The 6,738-nt window shown below is 55.8% G+C and overlaps 1 protein-coding gene across 5 annotated transcripts in view; it reads right to left on the minus strand.

Annotated features, from left to right (window-relative positions):
- Positions 1-5,726, minus strand: part of MYO18A (myosin XVIIIA) — a 94,046-nt gene extending 88,320 nt beyond the window's left edge. For all 5 annotated transcript variants that reach the window (XM_058676712.1, XM_058676710.1, XM_058676711.1 and 2 more), the window contains exon 1: positions 5,588-5,726. The gene's annotated coding sequence lies outside the window, so the exon portion shown is untranslated. The remainder of the gene's footprint in view (positions 1-5,587) is intronic.
- Positions 5,727-6,738: the final 1,012 nt, after the last annotated feature.

Genomic DNA, 6,738 nt, shown 5'->3' on the forward strand with positions numbered 1-6,738 from the left:
TCAGGATTAATGTATATAAGACTTTAATACAAGGCCTAGCTCATGGAAGGTCTCAGGACTGATTCAACAGTCGCAGGGCACACTCTTCATCCAAACAGGATGGTGGAGAGGATAACAGAGCACACAAAGAAGCATCAGCACAGATGTAACAAAAACGAGGTAAGACCTTTATGGGCAGAAAGTAGAGCTCAAAGAAGTGAAGGCCACCCAGTAAGAGCCGGCCAATCTGGGAACACACTGGCAAGAGCCATGTGGCTTCTGCCAAGGATGCAGGTGGATGAGAAGCACAATGCCTGGAACTCCAACCAGCACTTCTATATGAGACACAGAGGGTCCCAAGTGGTGCTTAGCCTTCTGCATTACAGTGTCTATCCCAGTATAATTTTTTTTAAAGATTTATCTATTTTTATTGGAAAGGCAGAAAGATCCTCCATCTATTGACTCATTCCCCAAGTGGCTGCAACGGCCAGAGCTGAGCTGATCCAAAGCCAGGAGCCTTTTCTAAGGGTCTCCCACATGGGTACAGAGTTCCAAAGCTTTGGACCATACTCAACTGCTTTCCCGGACCACAAGCAGAAAGCTGGATGAGAAGTGGAGCAGCCGGGACACAACCATCACACTGGGCCCAGTATAATTTTTCATGAGGGCGAGTTGGTGCTATGTATGAGAATATTTATGGGGGCTGGCATCGTGGTGTAACAGATTAAGCTGTCAACAGCAACACTGGCATCCCATATAGGTGCCAATTTGAGTTAAAATTGCTCCTCTTTTGATCCAGCTCCTTGCTAATGCACTGGGGAAAGAAGCAGAAGATATCTCAAATCCTTGGGCCCCTGCATCCACATGAGAGACCCAGAAGAGCTCCTGGCTTTGAAGTGGCCCAACCCACCCACTGTGGCCAATTGGAGAATGAAATAGCTAGCAGACAGAAGGTTATCTCTGTCCCTCCTCTCAGTGTAACTCTGCCTTTCAAATAAAAATAAATAAATCTTCAGAAAAAAAAAAGTGTTAGATTTGTATATACCAACCTGGAAAGGTTCCATACTACAGTGTTATAAAGAAAAAGCAATTTACATGGTAGTATAGAATATCTAAAAACTATGCATACATGTGTATATATGCAACATGTCTAGAAAAATAAATGCTCTGGGAAGAGATATCTGGTCAAAGCAAACTTGGGTTATGCATACATTGCTTTGCTTTTTTTTATAGTAAGAATATTTAGCACTCTGTGTGTGTATCTTTAAATGCTTTGAGTACTGGGATTATGAGAAAATTTTTTCCTGCATGCTCTTTACTTCCCACAGGAAATAATATTTACATTAATGATATTTTAACATAGCACACTAACCTATAAATATATGCCATCCACATGTAAGTCATACATAGGACAGGCCTTTCAAAAACAGTCTGTAAATATCTATCATGAAACTGCATCTGCTTATCTCTGGGGCATATGGGGAAGAGGGGTTAGTGCCTCAGCCTTCCACCCCATGAACTTCCTACTAACTGAACACCTTTCAACACATGCTGTTTTCCTGTTTTTAAAGATAAAAAATAAAAAAAAGAAAAAGAGGAGAGTGTGCTGACAAAAGGAGAGAGCAGAGCCTTGGCCTCCAAGCTGTCCCAGGCTTTGCAGCGGCCACTTTCTGGCTTGCCTTTCAGTTTGGAAAGTTCCCGGTAACTTGGGGGACTCAGTTAACATAGATCTCACTGTTGTCTTGTGGCTTTCAGTGGGGACAGACTTAAATGGGTCACTCTGCAAAGCAAAAGCCCCAGGAAAGGAAACTGCAAATGCTCACATCCAAGACAAGGGCGCCCGGACTCGCCCTTGGTGGGCAGATCCCCAGTCCCCCAGCCCCCACTCATAAATAAATACAAAGGAAATACTCTCCCCTGAGAGCAGGCCTGTTTCCCTCGGCCTCTGACCTCCCAGAGTGACCTGCTTCCTACAGCCCAGGGGCCCCAGGCCGGCATTGACTGGCACCCAAGGAGTGCAGAAGCGACCCTAGGGCGTCCTGCAGCACCTGGCTTAGCCTGGCCCAGCCCCGAAGCAGCGGGCGGGTGGCGCCTGCCGAGCCTGCTCCCGCGGTTCTGCTGAGCTCCGTGGCGCCCCATGACTCACCGCCAGGTCACCCGGAGCTTATCTGGCTCCAGGTGTGCTCCCTAGCTCCCGACGGCCCGCCTCTCACATGACAGTGGCCGGCCCGCCCGCTGCAGCACCCGGAGCCTACGCAGCCCCAGGAGCCGGGCGGCAGGCGGACTACCCAGGAGGCCGGGCCGGCGCAGCCGCAGCCCGCAGTGCCTCCCGTCATAACACGGTGTGGTCTCTCCTGGAACGCGAGGAGCCCGCGGGTCCCGGGAGAAACAGCAGCAGGAGAGGCGCCAGCAGCCCAAGCAGTCCCCTGCGGCCCTGTGACCTTGAGCTAGTCGTGTCCCGGCTCCTGGCCTGAGCTCCTTCAATTATCAATCTCTGAGGGCCAAGGAACACAGACTTGGCCCCGAGCCTCTGCCCAGAGGTTTTCAGAGCAACCGCAAACTGCAGGTTCTAATCCCGCGCCGCCTCCACGCTGTGTGACCTTGAGTCCGTCATGCTAGTCTCTGAGAAGCCAGAGAATAAGAAAAATAATCCCTTGTAAATGAAGATAAAGTGCCTGGAGGAGGGGAGGGGCTGTAGTCCCCATAACACCACCAGTCCAACAACCCCAGCCCCTTCCCTAAGTGGTTTGAAGAGTCCAGGGAAGGTGGATAATTTACAAGCCACACAATTCCAGCCTTGAGCCAAAGGGCAAGGAAGGTGGGGAGGGGGAGAGTGGGCCCTTCCCGGTTTTTCTCCCCGCCCCTCCCTATCCAACTACTGTCTCTGCATACCACCTTCTCAGTCACCTCAAACACTGGTGATTGACACCTCAATAAAGGTGGGGGAGTGATAGGGTGAGGGGTGGTGGGCATATCTTAAAATCCGCCCCAGGCCCAGCTCAAAGCAGAACTTAAATCTGCATGGAGCTGTATCCAGAGTCCAAGAAAATCTGTCAATCATAGCAGAGTGGGCTTGGCCCACCCATCCGCTAAAGAAAACAACCTTTAAGTCAGAGCCCCCAGCTTTAACCCACTTGGTTAATGGGGGGGAGGGTAATGGGAAGCCCAAGTCACATGGATGCTGTGGTTCCTGCCTGTGGCGCCCACAGCAGCTGAGGGGGTTTATTTGCACAGGTCTCTGACAGAACAAGAACAGCTTCCCTGCCCTGGAGACCAGGTCTGGAGCCAGGCGTCCTGGGTTCCAGCAACTCCCAGCTCCTGCCCTGCAGGTGGATGCTCCCAGATGTGCCCCACCAGTCCACCTCTGGATTCCTCCCAGGTCCAACTTCTGCAGATACACGCAGCCTAAAGCAGGGACATGAAGGGGCTGCAGACAACAAGCTGGCTGTCCACACTACCCAGGAGTGAGCTTGACAGCCCAGGTGGGAGGCAAGAGGGCTACTGGGAGAGCCTGGGTATGGGAGAGAAAGTCCTTGGCACAAGCCCAGCCACCTGAGCCAGAGCATGGGAGAACAAACAAATTTGACACTGGCAGCTGCCAGGCACACTATCATCCATTGTCCCAAGTTCATAGCCCCTGAAAGAAGTGACCCCCCCCCCCCAGCCAACAGCCCCTCTCCTGGCCACCCCCACCTATACTCCTCACTCTCCTGGGAATGTCCTTCATATACTAGCTTACCCCCAAAGCCATTGTCTTCCTGGAATCCAGGCCTCAAACTCCATGTCCTCAACCCCAGATGGACAAGCACACCTCCATCCACAGCTATATATAACCAGTCCTGTCACGTCCAGCAACCAGGAGCTAGTTTCCTGGAAAGTACTCATCACAAAAGGACAGAGGGGAAGCTATGGAGGAGGCAGGCCATGGCGAGGCTGGTCAGGAAGCCAAAGGCCTCAGGAGAGCAACTCTCAATAGCTCCCCGAATAGGAAGGAACCTCTGGACCAAAAAAGGGTGAGAAACGGTGGGCCAGACCTGTTGCCATGACAACAGGACACGAACCAGCTCAAAAGAAGGTTTCCAGAACTGGTAAGCACCAGGAAAGGCAGCTGATTCAGTATCCTCCAGCATCAGTGTCCTGCTGTGGTGGTCTCAGTCACCCACGGTGACCTGCTACCCCTGCCAATGTGCACACACACACACACACACACACAGGCCTCCATTTCCATCTCCATTCACAAGGCCTCCCCAGCTGCAGACATATCAGGGACTTTGGGAGACAAATCAAAACCAAAACCAAGAATCACAAGTCACTGACAAGGTAGAGTGGGGTCAGGGTCAGGAGGCCAGTTTTTAATTCTGGGGGACCAGCAGGGGCAGGAAGGCCCTGGCCAGGAAGATGCTTCCCACCAAAGTGGTCGCCCAAACCGTGAGGCCAAGCCCACACCCCACAGGCCAAGTGAGTGACCAGGCCAAATAAGCCCCAGTTTAAAACACAAACTGGCTGTCCTTCTCTCCACCACCACCCACCTCCACCCCCAACACACACACACTAGCTCATTCTGGCAGCAGCAGCCTTTCTCACTAATCAGCAAGACACATGTGTCTCCCTCCTGGGTGCCACCCCCAACCGCCCCTCCACAAAGCCCTGCTCCCCCATGAATGTGTGTCCCCACAAGACCCACTCCTCACCAGGCTTGGTACCCAGCTGCGTGCCCACCTCCCATGGCACAGGGGCTGTCCACCGGCATGGCAGGCCGGCTGGCCGTACTATCTCCCCTTCCCATTGGTGAAGCAACTGGCATGACAGGTTCGCAGGGCGGGGCGTCAGGGCGGGCTCTCCCTGAGGCCTGGGCCGCCCCAGCTGCCTGACCTTCCCACACTCACCCCACCCCTCAGTAGGCAAGGTGAGGTGAGCAGCCAGTCACAGGCGAGCGCCCGTGCTCCCTGAGACACCCTCACCCCTCAGTCCGCCGTTCAAGCACCCACCCCACCCCCACCTCCTGTCCCAAGAGGAGGGGGACGGCAGGGAAGCGGGGTCTCCATTGTTTTACCAGCTGTCTAGCAGCTGCTCCTTTGAGTGCAGCCCGCTGGCGGCCTGGCAGTGAAAGGGTGAAGGCCGCTGGGAGGGATAAAGGGCTCGGTGGAGGTGCTTGCTGTCCACCGCCTTCCTCAACGCCTCGTTTTCTCGCTGTATTAGGGGTTCCCGGGCCTGGTCCTGGGAAGCCCCCCGACCCCCGAGGCGACTGCCTGCACTCCGTAGCTCTGGGTCACCTGGGCGCCTCCAAACCCCAAATCCCCACCCCACCCCCAAAACTGAAGGCCACCCTATTCTGCCACCCTGCGTCCCCTAGGCTGGCCAAAGGGGACCGGGCTGCCCTCCTTGCCCCTGCTGCTCGGCCCCAATCCCCGCGCGTCGAGCTCCGTGGCGCCGCCAGGGACGGGAGCCGGGAGTCCGGGCCACTGCTTCCAGCGGCCAGGGGGAGGAGGAGCCGGCGGGCCCCGCCGCCCGTCCGCCCGCCCGCTCGTCCAGAGCTCGCCCCGCCGCCCCACCGCCCCACCGGGCAGGGCCCGCCACCGACCGACCGCCCCCGCCACCCCGCACTCACCGGCCGCCGGAGCCCGCCCGGCAGGCAGCAGCAGCGGAGACGCGGCATCCAGCGGCCCCGGCCCGGTGGGGCTGGAGCGCAGCGCGGCGCACCACAGCGCCGCCCCCCCGCAACCGCGCGCGCGGAGCCGAAAGGGAGCTCCCTGCTGGCGGCTGCGGGGATAAACTCCCGGCAGCCCGCGGGCGCGCCGCCAGACGCGCGCGGTGCGGGCACTGCAAAGGCTCTGTCCGCTGGGGGCTCCGAGGCTCCTCTTGCTGAGCCCGTGAGGCCCCGCCTGGACGTCCGGCCTGCTTGTGGGCCTCAAGACTGCTGAATGGGTACAAGAGGTTTTGTTCAAGGCACACTGGGGTCTCTCTGCTGGCTGTGCCCAGGGTAATGTTGCCCAAAGCCAGCGACTGAGTCTAGCTGGCCACCTTTTCACAGGTTAAGGCACACACAGCTTTGTCTGGTGTCAGTGGACTCAGTCCAGAGCAGGTAGCCCTGCCCGGATACACTCCCCAAGATGAGATCAAGCTCCTTGTGACCCTGTCTGACAGCTCTGTTTCCTGTGCAGCTGCTCAAAAGGTGTACCAAGGAGAAGCATACGAGTGCCCAAGGTATGCCAGAGTTCAGAGGTCACAGTGTACCAGGGCTCAGAGGGCTCAAAACGGTAGTCACTCCCTGAAGGAATCCAACGATGCCAAGATCAACACCCTTCAGAAGCTCTTTGGAATGAAGTCCCTCTCTGGGCTGGCCACATCCTGTACATATCAAGTGAGCTGCAGCACCCGGCAAGGAGAGATTTCAGACCTCCTGGGAGATCCCAAAGGGCACTGGGAGACCAGACCTCCAAGACAGATGCCACATCCTGAATTGAGAGAGAGAAAGAAGCAGACATTTCCCTGGGCAGTGTCTGGGATGGAGGGGAGGGAGGTACCCCAGAATGGGGAAGAAACCAGGTGGGGAAATATGGGACAGAAGGTATAACAGACAACAGCAGGTGGCTCCGATCATAGCCCAAACAAACTTTTCAAGCAAAGGTGGCCTGACCTGACAGACCAGGGAAGACCAGAGCAAGGTGGCACTGCAGCATGTACATATTGGATGGGGGGAGGCCATCTATTCAAGCTCAACTCAGCAAACATCTACTGCTGCTGAATGCCAAGTGCAGC

This window comes from Ochotona princeps, chromosome 17 (assembly GCF_030435755.1).
Source record: "Ochotona princeps isolate mOchPri1 chromosome 17, mOchPri1.hap1, whole genome shotgun sequence".
NCBI classification, from domain to species: Eukaryota; Metazoa; Chordata; class Mammalia; order Lagomorpha; family Ochotonidae; genus Ochotona; species Ochotona princeps.